This window comes from Geotrypetes seraphini, chromosome 3, assembly GCF_902459505.1.
Source record: "Geotrypetes seraphini chromosome 3, aGeoSer1.1, whole genome shotgun sequence".
NCBI lineage: Eukaryota > Metazoa > Chordata > Amphibia > Gymnophiona > Dermophiidae > Geotrypetes > Geotrypetes seraphini.
In genome coordinates this window covers 8,677,504-8,694,667 of record NC_047086.1, presented here as the reverse complement: position 1 = coordinate 8,694,667, position 17,164 = coordinate 8,677,504, and positions in this window count along the sequence as shown.

The following is a 17,164-nucleotide window of genomic DNA, read 5'->3' as shown; positions in this document are numbered from 1 at the left end:
CTTGCCTGTGATCTGGTGAGTCTTCCCCTCTATCTTCCTGCACAGTATCCTCCGGGTATACCGGTTCCCGAACCATTGACTCTCTCTCTCGGTCAACTGTCGGCTTTCCCCTTCTTAGTTTAAAACTTCTCAACTTCTCTCTTGATGTTGCTTGCAAGTAGCCTCGTTCCATCTCTGCTGAGGTGGAGCCTGCTCTTCCTGCTCTTCTCTAGAATGTCGTCCAATTGCTTGCAGCTTCATCTGCTTCTTCTCATCGGCCCTGGATACCGGCAGGATCTCTGAGAATGGTATCCTCTGCGTTCTGGTCTTCAGCTTCCTTCCTAGCATCCGGAACTGGTTCTTCAGTACTTCCCTGTTGTAGTTCTTATTGCTCATGTAGTTTGTCCCAACATGGATCACCATCACCGTATCTTCTTCCACACTGTCGATGATCCTGTCGATGCGGCTCACTATGTCTTCTACCTTGGCTCCCAGTAGGCAGGTCACCAGCCGATCCAGTCTTCCTCTCACTATGTGGCTGTCGACTTGTCTGATGATGGAGTCCCCCACGACGATTGCTGTCCTATCTTCTCTTGATTCTCAAGCCGCAGGTACGTGGCCCTGGTATATGTCCATCTCTCCTGCCGTAGGTCCGTGTCCTTCGTTCCCACCCATTTTCTCTCATCTTGGCGTTAGCTTGCACCGGATTTGTCTTCTTGTGGGTTCCCTCCGCTGTTTCCAGATCTCTCTGCTGTGTCACCCATTTCTTCCTGGTGGTTGTCCATCGGGTGGTCCACACTCTCTGTAGGTGTATCTCGGCAGTTCCACTGTTGCTGGTGATTTTCCACAGCCTCCCTGTATGCCTCCTCTATGAATTTCTCCAGCTCTTGGACTTCTTCCTCGATGGTGTCCTCTGTCTTAATGTTCTCTGCATCCTCTGTCTTGATGTTCTCTGGATCTCTGTCTTCCTCCTCCACTGCTTGAAGTGCCTCCAGTTCCAGTATTCTGCCCTCCAGGAGTCTGACTTGTTTCTTCAGGCTCTCCAGTTCTCCGCATTGAGCGCATATGTAAGACTGCCTCCCAGACTATAAAAAAATATTTTGACCTATTATCTTTTAGATTATTGGTGCAGGCATTAGTTTTATCCATATTAGATTACTGCAATATTATTTATTGGGGTGCCTCTAAGAAACTATTAAGAAAATTGAGGATAATTCAGAATACAGCTGTCAGATTGATTTTTGGTTTGAAAAAGAATGATCATATTAGTCCTTATTATCGATTGTTGCATTGGCTGCCGATGGAGGCATGAGTCTTGTTGAAGTTTTCTTGTATTTGTTTCAAGTTAATTTTGGGACTGTCTCCAACTAGAAGTCAACAGTTATTGGCTTACCCAAAAATTAATGACTGTAAATACAAGACTTTCCTGGATAGGACCTTTGCGTTCCAAGAAGGTAAACAGCAGTCTTGGTTGGGTAAGTGTATTTGTCATGCCAAGTCGTCCTACAGTATTTTTTGGAAATTGATCAAGACGACATTGTTTGAAAAATTAATTTCTTAGAGCGATTGCGTTATTAAGAACTGTTATTCTAACTGAAAGTTTACACAGTATTTTCTTAAAGAATATTTGTACTTATAAGAAATATTTTGTATCTTCCTATCATCTTGTATTTTACTGATTGTCCAGTCTTCTTTGGTGTAATCAGTCAGTTATGGCGGTAAAGAAGAATAAAGTTATGTTATATGTTATGTTATGACACTTCCACCTCCATGCTTCACATGAGGTTCTTTTCCTGGAATGCTGTATTTGGTCTACACCAAACATGACCTCTTTTCTGGTGTCCAAATAATTTAATTTTAGACTCATCTGTCCATAGAACACTATTCCAGAAGTCCTGGTGTTTGTCTATGTTCTCTCTGGCAAACTTCAGTCTGGCCTTGATGTTTCTCTTAGAGAGCAAAGGTTTCCTCCTTGCACATCTCCCATGCAAGTTAAATTTGTGTAATCTCTTTCTGATTGTAGAGGAATGCACTTTCACATCAACATCTTGAAGTCTGCTCTGGGAGTCAATTTGCTTGGACAGCCAGACCTGGGCATATTGGCAGTTGTTTGGAATGTCCTCCACTTGCACACAATTTTCCGGACCGTGGAATGGCTAATGTCAGTTTCTTTCGAGATCTTTTTAAATCCCTTACCAGATTTATAAGCTGCTACAATCTTCTTTATGAAGGCCTCAGACAGCTCTTTTGATCTCAGCATGGTGTTCACTCTCACCGCAGCAGTCATGAGCACACCAAACTAAATGTCTGAGGTTTAAGTAGGGCAAACCTCCTTCAAAATGCTGAGTAACGATGCTCTAATCATGTGCACCTGATGCGATATACCTGTGTGTTATCTGAGCCACTTTAAGTGGGAGGATATGTGGGGGTGTCCTAATTTATTCCTCAGTTTAGAATACACATTTTTGTGGCTATCTTTTGTTTCATAAGTAAATCAAGGAAAGTTTTTGTTGTTTACCTGGAATTACATCATTTTCTTTTCCAGAGATTAAAAAAAACAACAAAAACCAGTTGACATCGATATGTGAACATTTCTTAAGAAAGAACTGAATAGTTAATGGGGTGTCCTAATTTTTTCACATGACTGTAGATGGTGTTGCACTAGTTCAGTCTCGAAGCTACTAAAAGCTTGTTTGGGAGAATGATCCAAATAATGACCAACTGCTCTGAATTGACAAAACGCAAAAAAAAAGCATTTTTGTGTTACAGATGAAATTTGAATATCAAAGGATACTTAATTGCTTGTTGAAATAAACTCCTGGATATCTAAAATAATCAATTAAAGCAATGAGTGAGTTCCCCATTAATTACTAGAAGAGAGAAGGAGATGCAGCCAATGAGTCATACGGCAATGGATTTTGAACAATTGAGGACAAGATGATTAGGAGAGAGAGTCAACCTAAGAGACAAGAAGGCAGTCATACCATGACCCTGCACTAAGGTTTTATGAAGACTAATACTGATCCCTGTGGTATACCACAACTAACGTGCTGGTCACTTTCAAGCACCATTCTGACCTCAAATGCAACTTTCTTCAAATTGGTCCCCTTATTTTCTGTTACTGTCTTTTCTATCTATATTCTCCTTCTTTGCCTACAGCCTTTGCTGTTTTGTTGCACATTGTGATGGCAAATGTAATGTAGCGTACGTATTGTGCCATCCTTGAGTGCGGTAAGATTCTCAGGGTATCGCAAAACCATGTTGACTGTACAGGGGCCAATTTGTTGGAATGTGTTGCCTTCTGAGATAAAGCAAGCATCAAGCATTTTGCAGTTTAGGAAAATGGTGAAAACCATGCTGTTTGAGCGAGTGTTTTCTTAACAGGTCAGACTTTTGTAAGTTTCTTCTTTGCTAATAATATGGTGAGTTGTTTTGAATTATGTTTTAAAGTGAAATATTATCAGTGATTTTATATGTCTTTTGTTTGCCATTTTCTTATGCATGTTTTATTGTTTATTGCTACAAATTTTTTAAATAAATTATTTGAATATTTTAACCGTTGTCTATTGCTGAGGTTTGACTTATTCTTACTGCACATCGCCTCGAGCAAATTCCTTCAAAAAGACGGTAAATCTGATCAATAAATAAGTAAATTGAAGCTGATGTCACAAGAGTGAAATAGAAGGAAGTACTACTGAAAAGTCCCATCCTTTAGGAAGGATGAGAACCAACTGACTTTGCAGACGGGGATGACAGTAGTGTGTGATCTACAAGATCGACTGCTGCCGAAAGGTCTAAGGACACTTATAGAACAATCTTTGCATTGCTGAAGGTAGAGTGGAGCTCACTCGGAAAAGCTGTAGCAACAGTCTCTGTACTATGCCGTAGGAACTTAGGGGTCCTTGTTTACATCTAGGGGTCCTTACACATTTCTCCCAGTTATGTCTTAGATAAACGAAACCAAACATAATCAGTACTGCCTCAGTCTGATCTCATATTTCACAGAGCAATAAAACACTCCTAACTGTATTCAATGCTAAATGAAGTAAATCAGTCTTCCAGCCTCTGCTTCTGGGAATGACCAATTCCAAATCTTGTCTCAAGAATAGTGAATGATGCCTTCGTCACCCTGGAGTAGGGCTCTCTTGCTAGCGCTAAAGACTGTTTGTTGAATATGTCTGTATCACTTCAAAACGATCTCCTTTATGCTGTTAGCTTGTTGAAATATTACAACTTTTCAATGAAAATTTATTTAAAAAAATTAAATAAAATAGTGAAGCACTATTTATTGTTCCAGCTCAAGCCCCCTATTGAAAGCAGAAAAAAAGGGTAGAGAATCAGGAAAGAACACAGCTCGGTGAGGCAGGGAAATACTTTTAAAACCAATAGGAGGAAATTTTTTTTCACTCAGAGAATAATTAAGCTCTGGAACGCGTTGCCAGAGGTTGTGGTAAGAGCGGATAGCGTAGCTGGTTTTAAGAAAGGTTTGGACAAGTTCCTGGAGGGAAAGTCCATAGTCTGTTATTGAGAAAGACATGGGGGAAGCCACTGCTTGCGCTGTATCCTTGGGTTTTGGCCAGGTACTAGTGACCTGGATTGGCCACCATGAGAACGGGCTACTGGGCTTGATGGACCATTGGTCTGACCCAGTAAGGCTATTCTTATGTTCTTAACTACGTATTGAAAAAAAAAAAAAGCTTCCACCAGTTAAGTGCTGTGGCCTGCACATACCTGTATATTCAGTGCGGTGCTTGGACATGGCCCAGAGTTGACTATCTGGACATCACTTGATGGCTGAATATTATCTTGATATGGTTTGCCAGACACTTTCCCCTTCCTCAGTATGTTCCTTTTTAAAGTGTTGTACTGCAGACTCTTGTAGTCACACTTGACCAGATCACTATCCAACAGAACTTCCTTTTTTCATTTTTAGCTAGCTGGTCACATGCTGTATTCTCTAAATGTGGTTGTCAGTTTTGTCCTGTACCTAGAATGACTTGTTGTGCTCATCATTCTTCAATCTGTACTTATTCCTCATTATGCCTTGCAAGAGGACTAGCTGAAAGATCCACTTCTTCCACAAACAGAAACTGCTCCTTTGCCTTCTCAGTTCAACTAGAATCTAGTCTAATCTAATTTTCATTTTATATACCAAATCTACTCCCTAAGGAGCTCGACTCGGTTTACAGTTCATTAAAAAATGAAACATAACAAGTAAAAACTGTGGGATAAAAGCAGAAATTGGTTAGATTAGATGGATGGAAAAAGTTAGAAAAAAGTAAGTTGAATTGCTTAAAATTACTATACACCAACTAAAATCAAATTGACTATTGTGAAAACAACCAGGTCTACTGAGCTGCCATGTCATGAGTCTTTAATCTTAACTAAGTGGGGTGGGGGGATATTTCCCCTGTTCTTTTATCTTTCTCAAAACTCAGCCCTATTATTATAGAGAAAAAATCCTTGGTCAACTCTAGAAGTTCTGAACACTTTACATTATAGACTATCTGGACAGCAATGCTAGAGCTGGGCCAAGCGTTATGCCCTAAGATTAATGTAGCAACAAAGGTGCTCAATGAATATGAATAGATTATAAGGACTAACTGCTGAGATACAAGTTTTGATTTAAAAAAAAGTGAATGATTGTAAGAAAGATAGTCAGACTTTAAAGGATATTTCATAGAAAAATTAAGGCAGATAAAGATCATTTGGCCCATAATCTGCCTATTCATGCCATCTGCTATCCCTTCCTCTCTCTCAGAGATCCAATGTACTTATCCCAAGCTTTCTTGAATTCCACCATCTCCACCTCCACATATTCACTACCCTTTCTGTGATAAAGTATTTTCTGAGGTTACTTCATTCTATGCCCCCTCATTCCAGAGCTTCCTTTCAATTTAAAGATACTTGACTCGTTTATTTATGTCATATAGGTATTTAAACATCTCTATCATATCGCCCCTATCCCACATTTCCTCCAAAGTATGCATGTTGAGGTCTTGAAGTCTGACCTCATACGCTTTATGACGAAGGCCACCAACCATTTTAGTAGCCTTCCACTGGACTGAGTTCTGTTTATGTCTTTTTGAAGGTGCAGTCTATAGAATAGTATACAATATTCTAAAAGTGGTCTCATAAAAACATGAAGCAGATAAAGACCATATGGCCTATCTAGTCTGCCTAACCATGCCATCCACCCCAACAACAAAATCAAAGATATCTCAATTCAAGTGAATGGATCGGACTTCCCCCTAGAACAAACCCTAAAAATACTAGGGGTCACCTTAGATAAACTCCTGTCCCTTGAGAAACACACTGACCTTACCGTCAGGAAAAGCTTCTCAATGCTATGGAAACTCCGCACCATAAAAAAATACTTCGACGATAACTCATTCCGCCTGCTAGTACAAACCTCCATTCTCAGCATCCTGGATTATTGCAACATCATCTATCTGGGCTCCATGAAAAAAACCACCAGGAGACTAAAGTGATTCAGAACACCGCTGTCCGCCTTATATTTGGCTTAAACAAATGGGAACACATCACCCCTTTCTACCATAGACTCCACTGGCTGCCATTCGAATCCAGAGTACTCTTCAAGTTCGCATGCCTCTGCTACAAAACTGTATTTGGTCTATCCCCAAGCTACCTCACCCCTCACTTCAAGCTAAATCACAACTATAAACACTCTCGCAGAACTCATTTGTTTGCCTTCCCCCGCCTAAAATTATGCCAATTCAAAAGGTTCCTTGACAAAACCTTCTCCTTCCAGGCAGCCAAACTAAACTCATGGCTATCCCAAATTGTTCTTGACGCCCCTACCTACCTTGACTTCAGAAAAAAACTCAAAACCCACCTATTCCATGGACAGAACCCCTAACTCCCTCTCACTTCTCAACTCCCACCAACTCACGAGAACCTTCTTCTTCCCCTCTTATTGTACCCACCAAACCAATTTAACTCAATGACCGCACTTTCCTGTAAATACTACTGTACATTCTTGCATACTTCTGTCAACTACAATAACCTGTAACTCCAATGTTTCTCTCTGTCTGTAATCTTAATTTAATTGCTGTGAACCGCCTAGAACTCTCTGGGTATGGCGGTATACAAAATAAAGTTATTATTATTATTATTATTACAGATCCCACATACTTGTCTCAAGCTGTCTTGAATTCAGATATACTCTTCATCTCTACCACCTCCATCAGGAGGCCGTTCCAAGCATTCACCAAACTTTCTGTGAAAAAGTTATTTTCTGAGGTTACTTCAGAATCTATTCCCTTTTACTTTCATCCTATGCCTCCTCATTCCAGAGCTTTCCTCTCAACTGAGACTCGCCTCATGCACATTTATGCCACATAAGTATTTAAACAACTCTGTGATCTTTGGTATACTTAACTGGAGGTTTTGATCATAGAAATATGATATACCAAGAATACCAAAACATAAAATTAATTGTTTAATTAATTTCTTTAATTCAATTCATATCCTAAAAACCAACAAAATTTATTTCATCTACATTTAAAATCTACAGTAACAAATAATACAAAGTGCAGAGTGCTATTAATGACAAAATCATAGGCTGGGAAAAGCTACAGATACTGTCTAAAGCTTTTAAATAAGAGTCCATCAATCAATCTTCAAGGCTCTTAATAATGTTAAGTTTTGAAGCCATTCAGACCCAATAAAGCTCACTTAACTTGATGATGAGTCAATTAAAGTCCCAATATCTCCTTGAGTTGTAATCCGTAGATTTGACCACACCAGTTGTTTCTTATATTCATGATCCAATATGAAATGCTTAATCAGTTCTGAGGTTCTCTCCCAGCAGGAACTCTCAGCCGGAGGTCTGTATCAGAAGTAATTTCAGTACTTATATCTTTAACCTCTCTGATGATGGATTCAACTGAAACTCAGCTGGAGTTGTTGGAGGCTTATGCTGATGCTGATTGAACAATATAAGTAACTAAAACTGAAAAACAATAAGGATTAAGGAGAACCTCAGAACTGATTAAGCATTTCATATTGGATCATGAATATAAGGAACTGGCTTGGTCAAGTCTACGGATTACAAGTCAAGGAGATATTGGCACAGAAAGGGAGAGGCAGGACCCTGGTTTGTAAGTATGAGTCTGACATAAGTCAGGCGTTTTTAACCCGGGGACTGCCTGTAGCGGAATTAGAAAAGTTACACAGAAGGGCAACGAAAATAATAAAAAGTTTGGGACGGCTTCCCCATGAGGAAAGGCACAAGTGCTCTTCAGCTTGGAGAAGAGACAGCTGAAGGATGACATGATAGTGGTTTATAAAATACTGAGTGGAGTGGAAAGGGTAGATGTGAATCGCTTGTTTACTCTTTCCAAAAATACTAGGACTAGAGGGCATGCGATGAAACTACTAAGTAGTAGATTTAAAACAAACCGGAGAAAATATTTCTTCATATAACATGTAATTAAACTCTAGAATTTGTTGCCAGAGAATGTGGTAAGATCAGTTAGCTTTGCGAGGTTTAAAAAAGGCTTGTATAATTTCCTAAAAGAGAAATCCATAGGCCATTACTGAGATGGCTTGTGGAAATGCACTGCTTATTCCTAGGATAAGCAGCATAAAATCTGTTTTACTCCTTGAGACCTGGATTGGCCACTGTTGGAAACAGGATACTGGGCTTGATGGACCTTTGGTCTGTCCCAGTAGGGCAATTCTTTTGTTCACACCAGACCTGTCACATCTCCTGCTTTGTCAGATCATCTCCCACATTGCCACGGGGAGTGAAGAACTCCTGCTCAGCAGCCGCCTCCTCCATCGGTAGCAGAAGATATATTAATAGAATGTCATCTCCTGCTGCCGCAGTCCAGTCTCATAGTGGGAGCTGGAAAATCTCACAGTTCTTGCTGCAAGATAGGTCTCACGGCTGAAAGAGATGATGATTTATTAAGGCATCTCCAACTGCTAGAAGGCGAAGTGGCCTTGTTGGTGCCATGGCCTGCAGAATTTTGGTGAGCTAGGGGTGAAGCCGGGAGGCAATGTTGGTGGGACTGAGACAGGGCTGGGGGCATAGCTTGAAATCTCCCTCTCAAAAATTGGGTGCTGTAAACATGTAAGAGACAATCTCTGCTCAATAGAGCTTGTAAATCTAATTGAATTAAGTAAGCTGAATGATGCTATCAGTGTGCAATGGTTAAAGCTACAACCTCAGCAGCACCCTGAGGTTGTGGGTTCAAACCCACGCTGCTCTTTGTGACCCTGGGCAAGTCACTTAATCCCCCTCATTGTCCCAGGTACATTAGATAGATTGTGAGCCCACCAGGACAGACAGGGGAAAATGCTTGAGGACCTGAATAAATTCATGTAAACTGTCCTGAGCTCCCCAGGGAGGACGGTATAGAAAACTGGCTGATTTTAATGCACAGAAGGCTCTTGGATACTTTTTCATGCATTGCCTTTAGTAACTAATTTAGAACGGGGGAGATGTTTTGATATAGCGGTGGAGACAATTTGACTTGCTTCCCTATTGTCACCCTAACTACTTCTGTCTTCCCTTCTCACCCTGACTTGGCCTCACGGTGACTGACAGATTGTCTGGCCTGATAAGTCCTGGGAGAATTAATGTCACTGCTCCATGCAATGCTACAAGTGCAAATTTTTTCAAAAAGCAGGTGAATGTTTGAATATCTGCCTTGAGTGTATAAAAGGCTAATCCCTGCTCTGCAGTACACTTATGCTTCCTACAAGCTCTTATAAATATTTACTCCTTCATCACAAAGAGAACATATCACATGAGGAAGCAACCGCTCGAGGATTTCTCAGCCACAGATGCATGCTATAAGCTCTTGTTTTTCACAGCAGAGTACTGCCTGTTCCGAACGCTGAGCAGATAAACAAGTTGAATGGTTTTATACATTTATTGGGGCATTATCATACTCAGTTTATGAATGCAAAGTCCATGTCGCTTTTGCTGCAATGACATCCATAGAAGCTGCAGTGACGGGTATTACAAAGAGGAGAAAAGCTAGTTTTGCATCAGACCCTCAACCGTTCATCTCTGTGGAAGGACAATGAGACTGAAGAACCACTGACATTGGTTACGTTGGAGCTCATACCCTGACTGATTAGCCCTCCATCCCTACCCCCATGATACCCCAATGTCAAACAGGTCACTGGTGATTGATAACATGACCAAAAAATAAAAAGATAAGGTAAATAAGGGTCCAGCAGATCGATGCAGTGGTCCAAAAGGGATATTACACTTTATGGAAATTGTGCACTATTCGATCCTATTTCGAAGCTGCTGCTTTCAAAATTCTAGTCCACTCATTACTTTTGAGTCTGCAACATTGTTTACTTGATGAGTACTAAGAAAAATATGGCCAGATTGACGTTGGTTCAGAACACGGCAGTGAGATTGATTTATGACCTGACACCCTATTACCGTGAGTTGCATTGGCTTCCTGTTGAGGCCCGGGTGATCTTTAAGTTGGGATGCTTATGTTATAAAGTTTCCTCACTGTATTTTGCCGACAGGTTCCTCATAGTGTCGCATAAGAATAGTAGAAAAACATATGCTCTCTTTACGTTTCCGTCAGCTAGGGGCTGCAACAGTAAGAAATATCACGAGCACACTCTCTCAAATCAGGCAGCTCACTATAAGAACATAAGAACTGCCATCTCCGGATCAGACCTTCGGTCCATCAAGTCCGGCGATCAGCACATGCGGAGGCCCAGCCAGGTGTACACCTGGCGTCATTTTAGTCACCCATATCCCTCTATGCCTCTCATAAAGAGACGTGCATCTATGAGAAAGATTTTCGACCACTGTTACTTAGATCCTGCTCTTACAAACATTTTAGAAAAATGCTGAAAACCTTTCTTTGTCAAAATTTCTGACAAATTAGATCCTTGCATTCTTCATAACGTAATCTTTTGTTAACCGCATTGAGCTTACGGCTATGCGATCTAGAAATCTCTTGTTATGTTCTAAATTAGTTTTACACAAACATAGGGCTCCTTTTACTGAGCTGCGTTAGCGGTTAGCATTTTTAGCGTGTGCTGAACCCAGGCTACGCGGCTAGAATTAACGCCAGCTCAATTCCGCACGTTAAAGCCCTAACGCGGTATAGTAAAAGGAGCCCATAGTAACATGGGGATGACGGGGGAGGATTTTTAAGTTTAATTCGGTGGTAGCATGGGCATGGCAGTGAGCACAGGCATAAGAATATAAGAACATAAGAAATGCCTGCACCGGATCAGACCTGGGGTCCATCTAGTCCAGACTCCTCCAAATACAGGCAGCAGGCAGTTATAAGCCAGAATATGTTGTTCTGAATATCAAGACCCCCATTTTTCCCCCCAAAAGGAGGAAAAATGGTTGTCTCGAATATAAAAAAAACCCAAAAGGAATTGACCCCAAAATATCCACAAAGAAGAAAATCCACAGAAAACCAAAAAAACTCTGTGGAATGATGATGTTCCTAAATGGACTTTATTTGAAAGTGTCAAAGCTCCAAAGGCTTTTATGTGGATGATTTCAGTGGACCTTTGGAACTTTGACACTTTCAAATAAAGTCCATTTAGGAACATCGTCACTCCACAGAGTTTTTTTGGTTTTGTCTCGAATATAAGACAAGGGCCGCTGGCTGATTGGCTGCTGCGAGTTAGGAATTGGTTATCAGCTAGCTGCCAAATTTCAGACCATTCTCCAAGCTTTGCAGATGACACTAAACTGTTCAAAGTTGTTAAAACGCGTGCAGATTGTGAAAAATTACAGGCAGACCTTAGGAAACTGGAAGACTGTCCAAATGGCAGATGAAATTTAATGTGGACAAATTCAAAGTGATGCACCTTAGGAAGAATAACCCAAATCATAGTTACCAGATGCTAGGGTCCACCTTGGGGGTTAATGCCCAAGAAAAAGATCTGGGTGTCATTCTAGACAATACAATGAAACCTTCTGCCCAATATGTGACAGTGGCCAAAAAAGCTAACAAGATGATAGGAATTATTAAAAAAGGGATGATTAAGAACTTTATAATGCCTCTGAATTGCTCCAGTTCTGGTTGCCTTATCTCAAGAAAGATGTAGCAGAACTACTAATGTTCATAGAAGAGCGACCAAGATGATAAAGGAGATGTAACTCCTTTCGTATAAGGAAAGGCTAAAAAGGTTAGGGCTGTTCAGCTTCGAAAAGAGACGGCTAAGGGGAAATATGATTGAAGTCCTCAAAACGGGTATAAGTGGATCAAATTTTTACTAGGTCAAAAATGACAAAGACTAGGGGACACTCGATGAAGTTAAAGAAATACTTTTAAAACCAATAGGAGGAAATATTTTTTCAGAGAATAGTTAAGCTCTGGAACGCGTTGCCAGAGGTTGTGGTAAGAGCAGTTAATGTAGCTGGTTTTAAGAAAGGTTTGGACAAATTCCTGGAGGAAAAGTCCATAGTCTGTTATTAAGACATGGGGGAAGCCTCTGCTTGCCCTGGATCGGTAGCATGGAGATTCCACATGGAGATTCCACATGGAATGTTACTCTCTGGGATTCCGGAATCTTGCTATTCTTTGAAATTCTGTATGGAATGTTGCTACTCCTTGGGTTTTGGCCAGGTACTAGTGACCAGGATTAGCCACTATGAAGATGACCATTGGTCTGACCCAGTAAGGCTATTCTTATGTGTCTAACCACAAAGCTCCATAGTAGACCAAATCAACAGGAGTATTACTGGCCAGAGACATAACCTATCTGGCCTCCTAACTCCCTGGTGTGACTTGCCCAACTGATCTAGCTACCGCAGTACCTGCTTTTCTACCAGGACTTCAACCTATTGCAGAACTTGGAGCTGGCCAATCAGATCCAGCTGCTACACTTGCTTTCTACAGCCTGGTCTAAATAACTACCATTATTAGTGAACCTCCTTGGTTTCCATCACAGCAGCTCTTCACCTTGAACTAACCATCAGTTTTTGGCATGCTGGAATTTTATTGCCAGAAGTCACGGAACAACCTGGGATTTTGCACATAAACTAATGGGGGTCAATCCCAGTCCTAACATGCAGAAGGGATTTACTTAGCAGAAAGGCTTAAAAGTGCTGGTCTGATCCATTCCAGCTGACAAAGATCCTTTATAATGGGCTGGAAGAGTCTAAATTAGCTGCACAAGCTCTGCACATTTTTTGCCAGGTCTCGTATTTGGAGTTTGGCTGCTCACTGAACTGTTAGTGGAAGGCACATCTTGTGCTCTGTGTCTCCACTGGGTCATGACCAGTTGTAAGACTCCACATTTTTCAGGCTCTTAGAAGTCCTAGGAGTGCAAACTTACATGTTCTTTTTCTTTCCACTTTCAATTTGTTTACCATGAAAATGCTGAGAAACCAGAGTCGCCACTATAAGCCACTGCAAAATAAAAAGCACGTCTTATCTCATGGGTCAGAGACTGAATTCACAAAGAGCTCTTTTCTAATCAGCCACTCACTCCACTTTCAGCTGCCTGCTTCTTACATAGGTCAAAAAGCTGAATTATTTTTCTTGACATGAACAGCAACTTTAGCTTAATTACCTTGTTTTTAAATTGCCAAAATCTCTTCATTAATGCTTGGTTGCGTAAGCTATGGTGCCACTGCTTCTATCATATGACTGGTACAAGCTATTGACTATTGTAACTCTCTTTATAAAGGAATTTTTCAAAAAGAAATCAGACGACTTCAGTTAATCTAAAACACATCCATAAAAATCATTACCAACTCTAAGATATATGACCGTCACTCCTTTACTTAAATATTGCCCATTGGCTTCCCATCCCTCATAGAATCAATTTCAAAATTGCATTACTTACATTCAAAACACTTAAATCCAGAAAGCAAGCTTTCATTGATAAATTATTAGTTCCTCACGCGCCCGTTAGAATTCTCAGATCATCCCCAGGACCAGACGACATCCACCTGAGGGTAATCAAGGAACTGAAAGGGGTTAAAGCTGAACTGCTCCAACTAATAGCCAATCTGTCAATCAAATCAGGAATGATTCCGGAAGGCTGGAAAGTGGCAAACGTTACGCCAATCTTCAAGAAAGGTTCGAGGGGGAAAACTACAGACTAGTGAGTCTGACTTCGGTACCGGAAAAGATGGTAGAGGCGCTGATAAAGGATAAAGGCTGATAAACGATCACCTTGACGGACACAAACTGATGAGGACCAGCACGGCTTCAGCAAAGGAAGATCTTGCTTGACAAACTTACTGCACTTCTTCGAGGGAGTAAATAGGCAGATAGACAAGGGTGACCCGGTCGACATCGTATATTTAGATTTTTAGAAGGCGTTCAACAAGGTCCCGCATGAACGTCTACTTCAAAAAATTGTGAGCCATGGAATCGAGGGTGATATACTCACATGGATTAAAAACTGGTTGGCAGATAGGAAACAGAGTGTGGGGATAAATGGACAATACTCAGACTGGAAAAGCGTCACGAGTGGGGTGCCGCAGGGTTCGGTGCTCGGGCCTGTGCTCTTCAACATATTTATAAACGACCTAGAAATTGGCACAAGTGAGGTGATTAAATTTGCAGATGATACAAAGTTAATCAGAGTAGTGAGGACACAGAAGGATTACAAAAACCTACAACAAGACATAAACACACTTGAGGAATGGACCACGAAATGGTGAATGAGATTCAACGTAGATAAGTGCAAGGTGATGCATGTCGGTAACAAAAATCATATGCACGAATACAGGATGTCCGGTGCTGTACTCGGAGAGAGCCCCCAAGAGAGAGTCTTGGAAGTACTTGTAGACAAGTCAATGAAACAGTCTACACAATGTGCAGTGGTGGCAAAAAGGGCAAACAGAATGCTAGGAATGATTAAGAAGGGGATCACAAACAGATCTGAAAAGATTATCATGCCGTACAATGAGAGGCTAGAGAAACTGGCCCTCTTCTCCCTTGAAAAGAGGAGACTGAGAGGGGACATGATCGAAACATTCAAGATATTGAAGAGAATAGACTTAGTAGAGAAAGAGAGATTGTTCACCCTCTCCGGGGTGAAGAGAACCAGAGGGCACTCGCTAAAGTTAAAAGGGAATAGATTCCGTACAAACGTAAGGAAGTTCTTCTTCACCCAGAAAGTAGTAGAAATCTGGAATGCTCTTCCAGCAGCTGTTATAGGGGAAAGCACCCTTCAGGAATTCAAGAAATGGTTGGATAAATTCCTGCTGAAACAGAACATATGCAGGTAAGTCTAGACTCAAATAAGGCACAGGTTTTTGATCTAGGGGCTGCCACATGAGCGGACTGCTGGGCACAATGGACCACCGGTCTGACCCAGCAGCGGCAAATCTTATGTTCTTATCCTCCCAAAATCTACTCTTCGTTCCCACTCTCAAGACTTTTTGCACTCGTCGAACTACATCCTTTGCAGTTTTCGCTCCCCTAATCTGGAACTCCCTACCCCCTTATATTAGGGAGGAACCAAGTCTAGATAAATTTAAAGGAACTCTAAAAAGTTTCCTGTATAGAGATGCCTTTGAGCACTAACTCTAAGTCTTCATCCTAGTCTCATCTTGAATCTTTACAGGCAGCACAAATGAATTCCCTGTCCTCCTTTTGTACTATCCTTTTTTGTTTTCTTTTCTTGATCTTATTGTAGTTCACCCTCTCTCTTCTGTATCCCATTAATTTGTTTGGTCTTTGTTTTGTCTTGGCAATAAGCTTTTTTGTTGTCCTGTATTTTCCCCTGATTTTATTATATTTTGTATAATAGCTTAGAATGTTGATAGGCGATCCATCAAATTATTTTTAAACTTGAAACAAGCAGACCATCTTTTTCAGTGTGGATTCTGATAAAACCAGAGTGAAAAAGAAGAGCAGACTATATACAATAATAGCAAACTTCATTCACTACTTTATGCTCCCAGGTTTGATATCAGCTGATATAGCATGCTTTACCCATGGGACTACTTCAGGACCACTTGATTACTGTGAACATACATATCAAATAGCACACACAGAGCTAGTATATATTATCTTAAAAACTATCTTAAAATTGATATAACTAGGAGGGGAAGAGTAGCTTTATTTTCACCATTTTATTTTCCAAATTTCGAAGGTTATTTAGAATTTACTACCCCACCCAAAGGACAAACCTTCTAAGTGGCTTACAATCTAAAACATAGTTTAAGAATAGGAGATATGGACTTGAATAACAAGGTAAGAGGGGTAGAACTACAATAAAGATGGGGAAAGGGTAGAACATGGGGAGGGGGGGTTACCTAATGTCATCCAAGCTCGCATATAGAGAGGAAATAGTACCTAACAGAAGGTGTCTTTAAATAGAAAGGCTTTAAGGACTGTCTAGTGATGTTTGAAGCCAAAGAGTTGCTGGAAGTGAGTTCCATTATTCCAGACCATAAACTGAGAAGATAATTCCAGACTTTGTTCCTTTCATCTAACTGTCCCCTTTGCCTGGAAATTACCCGAGTTTGTCAATGAAGCCCCTTCTCTTGTTTAAAAGCAGACTGAAAACCCATCTTTTTGATATAGCCTTCAATCCTTAACCCTACTTCTCTGCCCTCCAACCCAGACAGCTGATTAACCATTCCCCTTAACTGTATCCATAACATCCTGTTGTCTTGGCTGTTTAGATTGTAAGTTCTTTCGAGCAGGGACTGTTTTCTTCTTCTTTGTGACTGTGCAGCAGCAGAATGCGCCATCAAATCCATTCGGTAAAAGCAGGTAAAAGTATGAAGAGAGGACCAAGAGCCACCCTGCAAATTTCATCAGGATGAATCGTGCGAGATACTGCCCATGCTGCCACCACCCTTCCCGTCAAGAGTGCTGTAAGCGAAATCAGCGGGTGCACACCATGGGTGATGTAAGTCACGGAAAAGACCCTTCAAATCCATCAAGCAGTCAAGGACTTGGATACCTTCCTACCACAGCAAGGCGCTGCAGTGAGAACAAAAAAGCAAGCAGACAGCCCAGAACTCAGTTATCCTTTCCAAATGAGCAAGATCCTCCGGACATCAAATCTGCAGAAGATCCAAGCTTTGCGCTCCAAACCTGTCATATGAAATGAAGGCAATCTAACCTCCTGATTGACTCAGAAAGCTGAGACTACTGTCGATAAGAAGAAATGTACAGTATGGAGGAAAATACCTGCATCTATCATACGGAAAAAAGGTTCCCTGCACCAAAGAGCA